The sequence below is a fragment of the Neofelis nebulosa genome, chromosome 2 (genome assembly GCF_028018385.1).
Source record: "Neofelis nebulosa isolate mNeoNeb1 chromosome 2, mNeoNeb1.pri, whole genome shotgun sequence".
NCBI lineage: Eukaryota > Metazoa > Chordata > Mammalia > Carnivora > Felidae > Neofelis > Neofelis nebulosa.
In genome coordinates, this window is record NC_080783.1 from 171,292,701 (window position 1) to 171,310,851 (window position 18,151).

Here is an 18,151-nt window from a genome sequence, read left to right on the forward strand (position 1 = left end):
GAGATGAAGGAGTTATTTACCTTTTGTGCTTGAATAATCCAGAGGAAAATGGTTACCACAACTACAGCAGGCAAACCGGTAAGACTGACCAAACTAGAACACAGCGTTGTACTAAATTTCAGTCTCAAATCCTGCTAAATGCTCATCATTAGTATGGCACATTTTGATCCATGATATGGTTTAATACCTAGACTGATCCCAATCTGTCTAGGAAGCACATAGATACTACTGTTGCTTTGTTCGTTTTTAAATATATATACATATTTAAAAAGCCAGGTATACTTCCACATACAAAGGCAGGTTTTCCCCAGGAGGAATTTACAGGCAGTAGTCTGGGGTGCAACATGAGGCTGGGTCATGTTGCACCACCATGAGGTGCTGGGTCAAACTGAAGGAAGGAATATTTTATCTTTTATATTTTGTTTCATTTTTTATTTTTTTTTAACGTTTATTTTTTTTATTTTTGAGACAGAGAGAGACAGAGCATGAACAGGGGAGGGGCAGAGAGAGAGGGAGACACAGAATCAGAAGCAGGCTCCAGACTCTGAGCCATCAGCCCAGAGCCCGACGCGGGGCTTGAACTCACGGACTGTGAGATCGTGACCTGAGCTGAAGTCGGACGCTTAACTGACTGAGCCACCCAGGCACCCCTATTTTGTTTTATTTTTTGAAATGTTTATTTTTGAGAGACAGAGAGAGCACGCACATCAATGGGGGAGGGGCAGAGAGAGAGGGGAACAGAGGATCAGAAGCAGGCTCTGGGCTGACAGCAGAGATCGTGAGGTCATGACCTGAGTGGAAGTCAGATGCTCAACCAAATGAGCCACTCAGGCACCCAAGGAAGGAGTATTTTAAAGTGTCATCTAATTCCATGAGAGCAGCCTGGTTCCCACAATGATAACAGTAACTGGGTGCACTAAAAATGGTAACCACATTCTAATCATGACACCAATTGTATCCCTCCATTACAAGCTGGTGAGCTCGAGAAGCCAGTGTGAGGCCATTCCCATGGTTAAATGTTTCAGAAAAGTCTTATCCACATGTGTAGCCAGCACCACATGGTGAAATACCCCACCCACCACAATCATCTGGATCTGACCACTACACATCACACATTGGGCCCTCATGTGGAACTTCCTGTAAAGGATCCAAGTCTCTTATATGACCCAGCACATCTAGGGATGGAGAGAGGCTACTGTGGAGGCAGAATATCTGTCCATCTCCTAAAGTTGTAAGTAGAAGATAATCAGATAGATCTGTAACATATTTCCAAACATTGGCATTTCTAAACCTTCACAGACATTCATTACAAAAGCCATATACTTGGGTAATTTCGCAGCTTTCGTGGTTTCCTCTCAATATTGTAATGTGTTCTGAGTAATATGCCTTTAAGGCCACAAGGAGAGTCACAGTCTCCACTGAATAATAGCCTCTGTCTACACAGTCGCCCATGAACAGACAGTTTGTACCTGGTGATTTTCCACCAGTTCTGAAGAGTTCAGTAAGCTCAAGAAATTGACCATGCACATCTCTGACACGGTAACAGAACAACAAACCTCTTGCACATTTTGTTCTTTTGTTAAAATTTCCTTAGCCTTTTTGCACAGCATCTGTACTTGGTTCTGTTAAGCTGTTTACACACATGCAGCTCTTTGGTGAATAACTAGCTGTCCATGGCTGCCTGAACCCCTTCCCCCCTGTTTCCTTCCCCCTACCCGCCCCCCAACCCTGAGTGCCCCATCGCTGCCACCAGCTCCTGAGGAGGTGGGGGGGTGGTGGTGAGGAAGGAGTCTCAGAGCATTTACCCCACCCAAGGCCAGCTGAGGGGAGGGGTGCTAGCCCACCCAGACCTGCTCTGCTGCTTCTGTGTCCACCTCCTGGGAGGGAGTGAGTGAAGGGTGTGGGGAGGTCAGGATGACTTTGGCCCAGGTCTTTCACTGACCACCAGGTGTCTTCCCACCGCCCCCTCACCCCCACCCCCACCAGCCTCTACCCATAGGCTCCTCTTTTTTTAAGTCCTTTTTAAAGGCTTCATTCTCTGACCAACACAAACATGAAAAGATGCTCAACATCACTCATCATCAGGGAAATGCAAGTCAAAACTATGATGAGATATCACCTCACACCTATCAGAATGACTAAAATCAACAACACAAGAAATAAGTATCGGTGAGGATGCAGAGAAAAAGGAACCCTCCTGCACTCTTGGTGGGAATGCAAACTGGTGCAGCCACTGTAGGAAACAGCATGGAGGCTCCTCAAAACATTAAAAATAGTTGATCCAGTAATTGCACTACTGGGCATTTACTGAAGAAATACAAGAACACTAATTCAAAGGGATACACGCACCCCTATGTTTACTGTGGCATTATCTACAATAGTCAAATTATGAAAGCAGCCCAAGTGCCCATCAATTGATGAATGGATAAAGATGTGGTGAATATATATATAATAGAATATTACTGAGCCATAAAAAAGAATGAAATCTTGCTATCTGCAATAACTTGGATGGAGCTAGAGAGTAAAATGCTAAGCAAAGTCAGTGAGAGAAAGACAAATGCCATATGAGTTTACTCATCTGTGGAATTTAAGAAATAAAACAAATGAAGAAAGGAAGGATAAGAGAGACACAAGCTAAGAAAGACACTCTTAACCCTGGAGAATAAACTGATGGTTACCAGGAGGGAGGGCGGAGGGGATGGGGATGGGTCAAATAGGTGAAGGGGATTAAGGAGGGCACTTGTGGAGATGAGCACTGGCTAATGTATAGAATTGTCAAGTCACTATAGTGCACACCTGAAACTAATATAACACTGTCAACCACACTGGAATTAAAATTAAAAACTTAAAAAAAAAAAAAAAGTTTCATCTTCAACGCTTTTCCCCTTTCTCCTCAGAATACTCAGGACTCCAATGTTACTTTCATCCAAATCATTTCCACTCCTAACATCTTCTCCTGACCCACCTGGCTTTGGCTAACGACTATGCTGGAGTGCCTGACACCCTATACTATTGACTGTGTCCAACACCCTGGTCCAGGCACCTGCCTGAATTCCTTCTGATCTCAGGGCATGCAACTCTAAACAAGGGCTCCCCACTGCCTACAGAATTTCTCTAAACTCTAGCCCTGGATTCAAGATCCGGTTTGGTCTGGCTTCCAAACAGCCATCACTACCCTGCTTGACATACCCTCTAGCTCGACACCACCTCTATGCTTTTCTGGCCTCTGAGAACTTGCTTACAATGTCTTGTCTGCTATTACCCAAGAAATCTTTTCGTGCCCAATTTCTGCACGTTCAGATCTCACCCAGGGTTCTCATTTAGTCCTTTAGGTTTGAAGTAGCAAAACACACTGAAGTAAGTAAATCCCAAAAGGCCACCTCCAGTGGGTGTGATATCCTGGAGGTCAATACATGGCACGTATCACTACCTCGGAGGAAAATCCCATTATACAATAACTGCTGATAACAGAAAAAAATACATGAAGAGTCACCTATTCCAAGAAGACAGAAAAACAATAAAATAAACCCAAAGAAAGTAAAATAAGGATAGCAGTAAAATTAAAATCAGAAATCAATGATTACAAAAACAAAAAATGAGTTTATAAATCAAAAAGCTGAATCGCTGAACATACGGGTGTGCTAGCTAGCTTTACAGAAGAAACAGGGAAAAGAACACAAAAACACAAAATTAGGATAAAGGGAAACTTGTTAGCGAAAATACAGATAAGTAGGAGACATTATATACCACTATACTTAATACATTTGAAAGTCTGAACGAAATTGATGATCTTTCATGAAACTACATATTCCCAAAACTGGGTTGGAAACACATGGAAACCTTAAACAATAACACGTAGAAATAAACACAATTCTCCTCCAATCAGCCCCAGATCATTTCACATGTGAACCTTTCAAATACTGAATGAACAGATTTTTTGATGCTGTTTAAACTATTCAAGAGCATAGAGACGTAAAGGAAATACCTTAACTCATTTTACAAAACTGACAAATGACTGATCTGAGAACCTAATAAAGACAAAACTGCAGACAATTTTACTTGTAAAGTTGAAAAAGTTTAAGAATATATACACACAAACCACATATAAATTGTATATATCAAATCAAGCCAGCCGTACATTAAGTAACACACCAAGACCAAGTAAAGTTCATTTCAGGAATCAAGGAATCAAGGATGGTCTCATATTAAGAAATTTAGTAATATAAATTAATCTTAAGTAAGTCAGAGACTTTACTATCAAAAATGCATTCATTGGGGTGCCTGGGTGGCTCAGTCAGTTAAGCGTCTGACTTCGGCTCAGGTCATGATCTCAGTCCGTGAGTTCGAGCCCTGCGTCGGGCTCTGTGCTGACAGCTCAGAGCCTGGAGCCCATTTCAGATTCTGTGTTTCCCTCTCTCTCTGCCCCTCCCCTGTTCATGCTCTGTCTCTTCTCAAAAATAAATAAACGTTAAAAAAAATTTAAAAAAAATGCATTCATTAAGATTTGTACACCTATTCCTCCTTATAAGCCTCTTAATAAAATGAAAATAGAGGTGCCTGGCTGGCTGTGTCAGCAGAGCATGTGACTCTCGATCTCGGGGTTGTGAGTTCCAGCCCCACATTGGCTGTAGAGATTACTTAAAAATAAAATCTTTAGGAGAGCCTGGATGGCTCAGTCGGTTGAGCGTCCAACTTTGGCTCAGGTCATGATCTCGTGGTCTATGAGTTGGAGCCCTGTGTCAGGCTCTGTGCTGACAGCTCAGAGCCTGGAGCCTGCTTTGGATTCTGTGTCTCCCTCTCTCTCTGCCCCTCCCCCGCTCATGCTCTGTCTCTGTCAAAAATAAAATAACATTAAAAAAATTATTATAAAAAAAGTAAAATCTTTAAGGGGTGCCTGGGTGGCCGAGTGTCTGACTCTCGATTTCAGCTAAGATTGAGATCCCCAGGTTGTGGGATAGAGTCCTGTGTCAGGCTCTGCACTGAACGTGGAGACTACTTGAGACTCATTCTCTCTCTCTCTCTCTCTCCCCCTCCCCCCGTCTCTCTCCTAAATAATAAACAAAATCTTTCCAAAAAAAAGAAAAGAAAATGAAAGGTATTCCTTTATCTTAGTGAAAGTATTTCTCAAAACCAAAGCCAGGATGTGTTTAAAATGCTAAAACACTAGAAACATTTCTGGTCAAGTCAGATTCAACAGAGGGCCTAATACTAACAGTGTTGTTGAATATTATTCTAGAAGCTCCTGCCAATAGAAAAGGACTGAATTAAAATGTGTAATTAATAGAAAGGAGGTTGCAAAATTGTCATTATTTACAAAGCATACGATTGCACATCAAAAAACAAAAACAAAAACAAAACACCAGCTTAAGCCTACTAGAAAAATAAAAGTGAGCAAAGAGATTATTTTAAAAATTAACAAAGTGGCACCTGGGTAGCTCAGTTGGTTGGGTGCCTAACTCTTGATTTCAGCTCAGGTTATGATGAGCCCTACATCAGGCTCCTTGCTAATAGCATGGAGCCTGCTTGGGATCCTCTCTCTCCATCTTCCCCTCCCTTGCTCGTGCTCTCTTTCTCTCAAAATAAATAAACTTAAAAAAAAGAACCTGAGCAGAGGCAACCAAATGGAGTTGCCCCAAATGGAGACCTCCACAAAGTCATGTAATGACAAAGTTCTAGAACAAGTAGGATATATGTGAAGAACTCCAATGCCATTAAGTACAATTCACATACTTAAGTGGGAGAACTCCCTCCTAAAGTAAAGCTACTAGAAAAATCTAAAAGAGATGTTAAAATAAATACACTTCAGATATTTGAAGGAAGAAAGAATAGCAGAATTAACCATAAATAGGACGTGGGTGATTCTCTTACCAGCATGACTCAACCCATTAAGGTTTCCAGCCTCACCTGCTCTGCCAGAATCTGTTCTCTGTGACTGCCTCCTCTGGCACACAAAGGGAACAACAGGCTGCAGTGACTACTTGAAGCCAATCTGATTTTTGTTTCTACACCTGGCTCCATGAGATGGACTCAAGTCTAGGAAGGAGAGAAAGGCAGCGACACAGGGAAGCCTCGGGAGAAGATGATCACATGGGGGCAGGGACAAGTCACTGCCCAAGAAAAGTAAGCACTTCCCCAAACACCTTTTAAGACACTTAAAATTTTTTCATGTGGAATATAAAGAAACCAGGTGGGGAGTGTAGGTGAGAGTGTGGACACTTCATTTTCAGGACCCACTGTTTTTTAAGGGCTTGTCTAGGAAACAAATAGCTTATTAGACCCCTCTTGGCGGGCAGGCTTTTGGTGAGCCAATGGACTATTACCTGCTATCTCAGCCGTGTGCCACCTTGGGACCAATCCTTACCTAAGTCAGCATTTAAAAAGCTACAGCCGGGGTGCCTGGATGGTGGCTCAGTTGGTGTAGCATCTGACTTCGGCTCAGGTCATGATCTTGTAGTTTGTGCGTTCAGGCCCATGTTGGGATCTGTGCTGACAGCTCAGAGCCTGGAGGCTGCTTCAGATTCTGTGTCTCCCTCTCTCTCAAGAATAAACATTAAAAAAATAAAAATAATTAAAAAAAAAAAAAAGGCTACAGCCAAGGGGCACATAGCTGGGTCAGTCAGTAGAGAATGTGACCCTTGATCTGTGGGGGTTGTGAGTTCTGGCCCCACGTTGGGGGTAAAAGTTACTTTAGAAGAAAAAATAAAAGCTCCAGCCAAGCACCCTGCTGTCTACAAGGGACCATCAGTCTTCCAGGTTTCGCCAATGTGGTCTTTCAATTACCTGTCTCCAGGCTGGGGCTGAAGAGAGCTTCCTGGAGGAGGTGATACTAACTGCTAAGTGGAAGGAATTTCCAGGTGACAATGGGGAGGAGGGCTTTGAAGTTCCTGGGAGCAGCCTATGGACAAGGCAAAGGAAGAGGGCAATGCGTTCTTAGAGCTGCCAGTCCAGAGAGGCTGGATGGGGAAGTGTAATGAGATAAGACAGAAACCAGTGACAATCTCTTTAAAATCTTTGTTGCCTCGATTTAATTTTTTTAACCTTTTTTATTATTCAGAGACAGAGAAACAGAGCATGAGCGGGGGAGGGGCAGAGAGAGGAGGAGACACAGAATCCGAAGCAGGTTCCAGGCTCTGAGCTGTTAGCACAGAATCCAACGAACTCACAAACCGCAAGATCATGATCTGAGCTGAAGTCGGACACTCAACTGACTGAGCAACCCAGGCGCCCCTACCTTGATTTAATTTTTAAACTTGTTTTCACTGTCTTTTGAGCACATACAGTTTTTTAAATTAAAAATTTCCTAATTGGAATATAAACTCTTGAATGGCAGAGTTTAACATATATCTTTCCTCCCAGGAGAGTCTTATCTTCACCTGGAGAGACCTACTGCCAGATGACAATGCTCAAATCCAGAATCCCTGGAAGCATCAACAGACAATGATGATTAAAACCCCTAAAGACCCATAAGCTTTCTGCCCCTGGTGCACCTAGGCTCTGCTTGGAACACAGATTCTTCTGTTCCTAAACCCCTTAGCAGAGATGGGAGGGGCTGTGGTGCTGGAGGGGCAGGACCACACCCTCCTTACTCTGGGTGAGACAGCAAGGATCTTGCTTTTGAGCCTCACTTCTTTAATTGTTCTTTATTGTTGTTGGAGTCTTTTCTTAAAGTTTATTTTATTCTGAAAGAGAGAGAGAGAAAGAAATGTGAGCAGGGGAGGAGCAGAGAGGAGGCTCCACCCTGTCAGCCCAAAGCCCAACAAGGGGCTCAAAACTACAAACTGTGAGATTATGACCTGAGCCGAAATCAAGAGTCAGATGGTCAACTGACTCAGCCACCCAGGCGCCCTGAGACTCACTACTTGCATCAAGTTGTTGCTATGTTAACTTTTTAACAGTTTGCTTGCAAAGTTAATAACTTTCCAAGTAATGGATCGGGGCGGGGGGGGGGGAGGGGGTCCACATGTTCTCAGGAACAATTTAATTTCATGTTATAATTTGGAGCCAATAAGAAAAAAAAAAAAGCCTAATATAAGCATCTTCTAGGTTTCTGCCTCAGTATGAGAGCTGCTTCTGTCTTGGCATGCTGGGGGAAGGCAGGCTCCCCAGTGGGTTCGAAGAGAAATACCATGTGAGAATCAGGTCTCCTAAAGACAGGCAGAATTCTAGAGAGTCTGTTCTGGAGTGGGTAGGACGACGGTAATCATGCTGTGAACAACTATTAAATTCCAAAAGAACAACTTTGTAGATATGGCTATATTAATGTTTTTCATTTCACTGGCTTTGCAGCTTTGTAATTCAGATATAAGTCTGTCTCCATTTCCTACTTGTAGAAGAGCCGTAAACCCAAGGAGTTTAATGTGCACAAAGCCCAGTATAAGTAATTAGATAACAGAAACTTTTGTAACAGAATTTTTTTTCTTTAGAAGTCAGGCAAACCTGTGAGGATTTGGCCTTCAAGGAGGGATGGTGCTGCTGCTGGGACCTCGTGCAATCTGTCAGTTTAAGGGCCTGAGTGGGGACAGTGTGTCCCCATATACAGCTGAGGCGGTAGGCTGCCAACAGTTATCTCCAGGACAGACTATTACAAATGTTACCGCTAAAGACATTTTGGTTAGCCCTCCCACTGTTCTATGCAATAGGGAGACTCGATAACTTTGCCTCTCTGATTTGCAAATCCAGATTTTGTTTGGAGAGCATGTTAGCATGGAAGAAAAAAGATGGCTGCTGATCTCATTAACTGCAGATGGGACAGGGCAGTTTTTTCCAGATGAACTGTACTCAGAAGATTCATACTTTTCAGGAAATCATGCACCTATTGAAAAAGAAGACTAAAATCATGAAAGCAGGCAAGAAATTTCAGGTAAGTGATTCAGGTCGCTATCTTTATAGTACCCACATGAATGTTCAAAGTATAACAGGTTCTCTGGAGTAGATAAGAGTGCTGTTTATTGAGTAATCTCTACAGTCATTGTGGGACTCCAACTTATGACCCTGAGATCAAGAGTCACATGCTCTTCTGACTGAGCCAGCCAGGGGCCCCTGGGGATACCTGCTTATTTAGATGTTGGTCTATTTATAGTTCTGATGAAAACTGGAGATCATCTAGGCTTGCCTGAAACTTCAACTTTGTGCCTGTAAAGGTTACAGTAGTCTTTTATGTTTCAAATGTATTATCTAGTACTCTTGCTTTTTTTTTTTAATTTAATGTTTGTTTATTTTTGAGAGATGGAGACAGAGCGTGAGCAGGCAAGGGGCAGAGAGAGAGGGAGACACAGAATCCTTAGCAGGCTCCAGGCTCCGAGCTGTCAGCACAGAGCCCGACGCGGGTCTCAAATTCACAAACCAAGAGATCATGACCTGAGCGGAAGTCGGAAGCTCAACCAACTGAGCCACCCAGGCACCTTATTGCTTACTCTACTCTTTAAACCTTACAGTATGCTGTAAGGATTAATGATCTTGTTACCAAACAAGAAAGAAAATTTCACAAGGGTTTTCCACGTCTGAATTGTTATATTATCTCAAAAGTTTAAATAAGATGATCTACCGCCATTGTTCTTCTAACTGTCCAGTATATTACAATTCCACTGGTGTGCTTGGGAGGGTGAATAATTCTTTGGACTTTTTGCTAGAGTTATGGTGTCATCATTATTAAGTGGTGAACAGCAGACAGTGATAAGCTTCAAGTGATAATGTCTTTATTTTTTTTGCTATGTCTTTAGCTTTGATGATTAAAAAACGAATTCTGTGTAAAACCAAAAGTGATAAAGAAGAGAAACAGAGAAGGAAAAGTCATGCAGTATCTTAATCAAGACTGGGCAACACTGGAGTAGTAAATCTGTTTAGCAGTTCAAGGTCCCAAGGTTTTTGTATTTCCTTTGAATTACTTGAGTTGACACAGTATGTGGCTTTGACATCATGGACCAAAATACTCCTTTACCTTGGGATGGCAGGTGCAGCAAATCTGCAGGACTCCTCAAAAAACTTCCCTGAATCTGGAAATCATCAACTTAAAATACAAAGTTTGGCCTTGGCCTTCAAAGTGAAAACCTTGAAAGAAAGGACTGTATGAAGAATCCAGCCTGCACAGTTGGTAAGAATGCTCCATAGTGCACCACCTGGATGCATTCTGTTGCTTCTAACTCTGTGTTGGTTTAACTCTCTGTCCTTTTCTTTAATCATTTTCTTTTTAAGGAGAGAAAGAGTGTGTGAGTGGGGTAGAGGGGTAGAGGGGCAGAGGGAGGGAGGGAGGGAGGGAGGGAGGAGAGAGAGAGAGAGAGAGAGAGAGAGAGAGAGAGAGAGAGAGAGAGAGAATCTTAAGTAGGCTCTATCCTCAGCATGGAGCCTGATGCAGGACTTGATCCTACAACCCTGAGGTCATAACCTGAGCCAAAATCAAGAGTCAGATGCTCAACTGATTAAGCCACCTAGGAGACCCCCCCAATTATTTTTGAGACATAATTGACATATAACACTGTGTAGAAGTTCAAGGTATACATCATTTTGCCTTTTTTTTTTTTAATGTTTATTTTGAGAGAGAGACAGAGCATTAGTGGGGGAAGGGCAGAGAGGGAGACACAATCTGAAGCAGGCTCCAGGCTCTGAGCTGTCAGCACAGAGCCCGTCTGCAGGGCTTGAACTCGCGAGCTGTGCAATCATGACCTGAGCTGAAGTCGGACGCTCAACTGACTGAGCCACCCAGGCGCCCCTATTTTGTCTGCTTAATCTTAAAACTTATACCTTTGTTTCTATTCTTTACCTCTGACTAAAGGTAAAAATAATTTTTCTGTACTTAATTTGTATCTTGTTTAATGATGTCTTCTTCTTCCCCCTAAGTTTAAGCTACCTCCTTCTTTATCCTAGGATCTTCTCCTTTAATTCCATTTTTAAAAAATTCACCACCAAATTCTCTGAGCATAGTTTTGATCAGGACATTCCCCTAAACGTAACCCTTCAAAAGCTCCCAGGTTTCAGTAAATCAGAATGGCTCACCTCTAGCCCACACATCCTACCTGAATATTTAAAAATTATAAGCCTAGCAAAGTACTACAAATATGCCTTCATAAGGACATAGCATGCCACGTTCTAGTTCAGAATTCTCAGGCCTGTCCGAGTTCCATACCAGGTCGTGGGACAGGAGAATCACCTCTGGGCCACTGCCAAATGCCTCCTCCTACCTGCTGTGCATTCTTTGGAGGGTTTGGAGGGTTCTTATTATATACAGGTGGACATCCAGACTCATCCCCACCTCTCCCCAAACAACCACACTCCATCAGTCCATGCCCAGCTTTAGGGCCCAAGCATATGCATACCGGCTATCTGTTTTTAGGTTAGGTAGGTAAGAGGTGCTGGAAAACCCTAGTATAGGGCTCCAAGCTGTTTAGCCAGGAAATTCGGGGAGCTTGGCTAGAAGGTAGGGGGAGGGGGAAGGCTGAGCAGGCTCCTCCCTTAGCTTCTTGGACTCCATTTGTGGGTTGGGGTGAAGGGAGGGTCCCCACTGCACAGGGATTAGAATTAGGGGCAGTTTAAGGGCAGTGGTGGCCTCAAAATTTGTTTGTAAACACACTAGGTCCTCTCCACACTTCTTCCCTAGAGAACTGTCTTCTCCAGCTCTGCTCTAAACACAAACTAAAATGAAACCCAGAAGAGCAAGGAGACATAAATATAACCCTAAAGTGAAATAGAAAATGAGAGTAAAAGAAGGGAATTAAACTACATTAATAAGAAAAAGGTAAATATTGGTAAAAGAAATGAAACAAAAAAATTAAAGTTTATTTATTTTGAGAGAGTGCGTATGCACAAGTGGGTGAGAGGCAGAGAGAGGAAGAGAATCCCAAGCAGACTGACAGCACAGAGCTCCGTGCAGAGCCCAACGTGGGGCTCGATCCCACGAACCATGAGATCACGACCTGAACCAAAACCAAGAGTAGGTCAACCAACTGAGTAGGCCTCAACCGAGGCACCTAGGCACCCCAAAACAAAAATTTTTAATAAATTTTAGAAACCCTAAAGGAAATACGATGAAGGCTATTTAATGTAAATGAGACAAAGGCTAAAACCAACAGAAGTTAAAAACATGAAACCAGAGGAGATAAAAGATTTAGTGGGTAGAAAGAGGCCCAGTTCTTCAGCAATGCAGGGAAATGTGAGAGAACAAGTCCTTAAAGATGTACACTTAAAAAAATCACAAGCTACACGTAGCTAAATAGGTATGGAGCCTCATCATAATACCCCGTGACATAATGCAACCAGGTTTGTATTCTCACTAGAATTTTGAAAGTTACATAGGTACTACTTTTTTCCTATTGTAATGTGTTTTCAATTACATCCTTTGTTGGCAGCCAGAGGTGAGCTGGCCCTTGGAGTTGACACAGCTGAAACCGCGAACACGGTTTTTGAAAGGAATATGGATAATATTTAGCAAAAGCCATAAAATGACCATGCTCTTTGATCCACTCATTCCAGTCCTGCTAGACAGTCCTACGGCAGGAGTCCTATAGGGCTGAAAAAAGGAAACGTTCCAATCTTAAAAACTTCCAATTTTATGCTTATGCTGACTACAGAAGTAAAACCAAAATGTCCACAGGCAGGAGAAAGATGTAACAAATGATGGTATATTTGTCTGAGGAATCATGCAGCAACTAAAATGATGATTACTAAGACTTTTAATGAAAATATATCATTTAAGGGACACAAGCAGAAAATAAAAATGATTGTACTCTAAAATTGCACAAGGTATGCAAATCACCTTTTAATTTTTACAAAATGTTCATTTTTTATTTTTGTATGAGAGAGACACAGAGCACAAACAGGGGAGGGGCAGAGAGGGAGCGAGACACAGAATCCAAAAGCAGGCTCCAGGCTCCGAGCTGTCAGCACAGAGCCCGATGCGGGGCTTGAACCCACAAACTGCGAGATCATGCCCTGAGCTGAAGTCTGGCATTTAACTGACAGAGCCACCCAGGTGCCCCTACAAATCACTTTTTAAAAAATCATTGCTCTAAGGGCGCCTGGAGCATCTGATTCTTGATTTGGCTCAGTCATTTCTTGGCTTAGTCAAAATCATGATCTCAGTTTATGAGGTCAAGCCCTGTATTAGGCTCTGAGCTGACAGTGCAGAGTCTGCTTGGGATTCTCTCTCTCTCCCTCCCGTGTTCTCTCTCAAAATAAATAAACTTAAATAAAAACAAACAAACAACCCAAAACCAATGTTCTAACAGCTGTGATGTTTCAGTGATAAATGATGGGTAAGTTCCCCTTCCTTCCCTTTCACAAGATGCAGGTACCCTCAGCTTATCACAGAATCTGAAGACCTCTAAATTGTCACCTTCTGATTCTGCTTCCCAGGCACTGTCCTTAGGCTTAGGAACATTTGTCATCCCTGTCTGGCTTGGAGGCTGCACTGTGCAGCTCAGAGAACTCTAAGGCAACAAATATCAAATTATTCACTTTTAGCAGCTTCAATTTATTCTTCAGACTTCAGTGGGGGATCTGCATGCACTGATCTGACCCTAAAAACTGGCAAAAGGAAAACATTACGTTCCTTATTAACCTTGTGCAAATTTACCAAGAAATTGTAACTTCTCCCCTCTAATTCCAAAACTGGCTGTGGCTGTTATCTATTATTTCTTGACTTCTTCCACGTCTCATCTTAAGTCTATTTCCTATGATGAACCTTCCAAGGCTTCTCAATCCCCTTTCTGAAGGTTCCCAGAAAACACAGTACACTTCCCCTTATATATAGCTCACAATTCTTTCTTTAATGCCTGGCTTTCCCACTAAGACCATAAACTCTACACAGTCAGAGAATGTCTGTTTTAACATAAAGATGTTCGGAATCTTGGTATTGAGTTCATATCTTCCCTTGTGAGAAGAGATGGTCATCTCAGTCTCTAACAGCCTGGCCTGTGCAGTCTGCCTGGGGAAGATTACCACATACTTCCAAAGAAAAACTAACAATGAAATAACAAAGTCAAAAACGTGGATTTTTTTTAGAAGAGCTTTAGGCTTGAGCCACAAGGAAGCAATAGGAATTCTCTGCGGGAGTCAAGTCCTCTTCAGTGCTGGGTTTTCCAGGCTGTTCTATCTACCTGGAAGCCCTTCTTTTTGTCTTTGCCCATCTAACTTCTAGGACCTTCAGGCTTAGTATGGGTATCACCTCCTTTAAGTCTTTGACTTCCCAGACTATGCAGATTTGCAGGGAGCAATTAGTTTCTGAGAATGGCTGGAAACCATTCAAGGTTTGTTGCAAAGAATTTGTTGATCCACTGGTACCTTCTAACTCTCTTCATATGCTAACCTTACAGAGACAAGGACAGGATGTGGGTAGGGATTTAGTCCCTAGGGTGTTCACACTTCTTTAAAAATCTGGAGGCAATTAGGAACATAAATGGTACAGCCACTATGTAACACAATACCAAACCTCCTGAAAAAATTAAAAATTACCATACGATCCAGCAAGTCCACTTCTGGGTATTTATCCGTAAGAACTCAAAGCAGAATCTTAAGAGATATTTATACACACTCATGTTCATTACAGCATTATTCATAATAGCCAAGAGGTATGAACAACCCAAATGTCCACGAACAGATGGATAAAGGAAATGTGGTTATATACACACAATGGAATGTCACACAGCCTTAAAAAAAAAATGAGATCCGGGGCGCCTGGGTGGCGCAGTCGGTTAAGCGTCCGACTTCAGCCAGGTCACGATCTCACGGTCTGTGAGTTCGAGCCCCGCGTCAGGCTCTGGGCTGATGGCTCAGAGCCTGGAGCCTGTTTCCGATTCTGTGTCTCCCTCTCTCTCTGTCCCTCCCCCGTTCATGCTCTGTCTCTCTCTGTCCCAAAAAATAAAATAAACGTTGAAAAAAAAAAAAAAATGAGATCCTATCACATGTTACAACATGGATGAATTTCGAGAATATTATACTAAGTAAGCCAGTCATCAAAGGACATATACTGATGATGTCACTCATGAGAGATCTAAAGTAGTCAAAATCAGGAGTGCCCTGGTGGCTTAGTCAGTTAAGTGGCTGACTTCGGCTCAGGTCATCGTCTCACAGTTTGTGAGTTCGAGCCCCGCGTTGGGCCCTGTGCTGACAGCTCAGAGCCTGGAGCCTGCTTCAGATTTTGTCTCCCTCTCTCTCTGCCCCTCCCCCGCTTGCACTTGGTCTCTAAAAAATAAAATAAAAAAGAAAAATAAAAAAAGAAAGTAGTCAAATCATAAAAACAAAGTAGAAAGCTGTTGCTGGGGGAAAGGGAAGAGGGAATGAATATACACATAGTTTTAGTTTTGCAAGACAAAGTTCTAGAAATCTGTTGCACAACATGAATGTACTTAACACTAAACTGTACACCTAAAAATGTTTAAGATGGTAAATTTAATGTTATGTGATTGTGACCACAATTAAAAATAAATTAGGGTGTCTGGGTGGCTTAGTTGGTTAGACTGTATTATGTTAAATTAAAGCAGTCAGAGAGACAAATACCATAGGACTTCACTCATATGAGATCATGACCTGAGCCAAAACCAAGAGTCAGAAGCTTAACCAACTGAGCCACCCAGGCACCCCGGGAAGGGAATTCTTAAAATACTTTAAAAGCATGAAACGGACGGCAAAAACAATTATTAGTTTGATTACATAAAATAGTAAGGATTTCTACTCAAAGAGGATACAACAGCCAAAATTAACAAATGAGTAATGAACTGGGAGAATGTATTTGTACCCTCCAAAAATATGAGGTTACTATCCAGACATACAAAGAGGGTCTTGTAAATCAACAATCAAAAGAGCCTTGAGTGCCTGGCTGGCTCAGTCTGAGAGCATGTGACTCTTGATCTTGAGATTGTGAGTTCAAGCCCCATGTTGGGTGTAGAGATTACTTAAGGGCAAAAAAGGGGGGGGGGGCGATCATTGATAAAAGAGCAAAGCTTATGAATCAGCAATAGAGGGTGAAATCTAAATGACTAAAAATATAGGGACAGCTACCTTCTCAAGTTCAGTAATTAGAGAAATACAGATCTTCAACAATGGGATACTATTTTACATCCATTATGTTGGGAAAAATTAGAAAAGTTGAGTGAGAGGTTACCTGGGTAGCTTAGTCGGTTAAGCATCCAACTGTATTTATTTATTTACTTCTTTCAGAGAGCTAGAGAAAGAGAGCGAGTGAAGTGAAGAGCACGAGCATGAGTGGGGGAGGTGCAGAGAGGGAAACAGAATATCTGAAGCAGGCTCCAGGCTCTGAGCTGTCAGCAGAGCCCAACTTGGGACTTGAACTCAAACCACGAGGTCATGACCTGAGCCAAAGTCAAGACACTTAACTGAGTCATCTAGGTGCCCCCGGGCCCCAAACATCCAACTCTTGATTCTGGCTCAGGTCATGAAGTGACAGTTTGTGAGACTGAGCCTGGCATTGGGCTCGAGCTGACAGCGTGGAGTCTGCTTGGGATTCTCTCTCTTCTCTGTCCCTCCCCTGCTCACACTCTCTCTCAAGATAAACTTAAAAAACAAGATGTAGAAGTGGGAACTCCAGTCAAATATACAAATAGACAAAGTACTTAGGACAACAGAACTCTGACCAACAACTTCTATAGCAATTAGCCTGGGAAGCCAAACCACCTTTGCAGCAATTGGCCCAGGATGGTCAGACTTGGTCAAGGACTACCAAATTCCCTATGTTGGTTCCCATTTCCAACTTGGAACCAACCAGAGAAGCCATGTATGTTCCCCAAAACCCGAACATAAGATGCCCTGTTTGTAGTTAGCTTCCCAGGCCAATAACTTTCAGTAGGAGCATATGGAGCCTTCCCTTTAACAATGTAAAGCTCTTCCACTCCCAGCTGCCTTTGAGTCTGCGAAATACTGGCCATGGGGGCTGACTACTTTATCACAGCTAGGTGTGAATGAATACCACGGGTTTGTTTTCATCCAGGTGGTCTTCATCTATTTTCACAAAATAGAACCATTGTGAAGAGCAACCTGGCAATACTGAGAGGAATTAATCATAAGCTCACTTCAGGAGCCAACAGGTACTCTTTTTGGGGTCCATAAGGGGTCAGAGACGAAGATGTTCATAAGCAGCATTGTTGCAGGGAGGGGTGGGGGGTTGGAGCAGCCTGGGTGTCCACCACTAGACAAAGTGATAAAATAGTGTGGATAAATACTGTAAAATTCATTAGAAATCTTGAGTCTTATGTACATACAAATATACACATCTTTTTAAAAATATATAAGATCCAAAGCATAATTCCTTTCACATAAATTAGAAACACCATCACTCACAAAAGGACATACTTTAGAAGAAAAACATCAGTGAACTATAGGACTATTAAGTGGGTGGGAACCCTTTCCAGGGAAGGGAACGTAGGAATGAGGGCCAGATAAACGGGAAAATACAAGAGGTTTCGTAGATTTGATAGAGTAGCAAGGACTAAAGGATATTACCAACGGTGTTTATTTTTTTAATAAAGTTTGAGAGAGAGTGCACATGTGCACCAGCACGAGCACAAGGAGGGGAGGGGCAGAGAGGGAAAGACAGAATCCCAAGCAGGTTCCTCACTGTCAATGCAGAGCCCAATGCGGCGCTTTAACTCACAAACCACAAGATGATGACCTGAACTGAGATCAAGAGGCAGACACTTAGCGTAGGACTTTGGCTTATGTCGTGATCCTTGTGGTTCCTGAGTTTGAGCCCCACATTGGGCTCGCTGCTCTCACCAGAGCCTGCTTTGGATTCTCTGTCCCCCTCTCTGCCCCTCCCCTGCTTTTGCTCTCAAAAAAATTTAAGTAATCTCTACACCCAACTTGGGGCTCAAACTTACAATTCAGAGATCGAGTTGCATGCTCTACCAGCTGAGCCAGCCAGGGGCCCCCTACTGTCTACTCTTGTCTAAAAATTCTTATCCCTCTACACACCAGTGGAAAAAGCAACTTAAATACTATTCCCAAGTGAATCCCACAACAAAGGGGGTTTTGACCTTGTAGGTGTAGGTCAAAGTAAGCATCCAAGTTGGAGAGGAATACCTAACAGGTTTGTCTCGCAATCTGGTCATTAAAAGTAGATCAGCATCAGCAGAATTGCTCCTTGACCTATAATTCTCCACCCTCACATGTCTACAGAAGCAGGTTATTAGTCTAAAAGAAAGCAGTT

The 18,151-nt window shown here is 42.6% G+C and overlaps 1 pseudogene; it reads right to left on the reverse strand.

Annotated features, from left to right (window-relative positions):
• Positions 1 to 791: 791 nt before the first annotated feature.
• Positions 792 to 16,871, reverse strand: LOC131491156 (serine/threonine-protein phosphatase 2A catalytic subunit beta isoform-like; annotated as a pseudogene).
• Between the last annotated feature and the right edge of the window lie 1,280 nt (positions 16,872 to 18,151).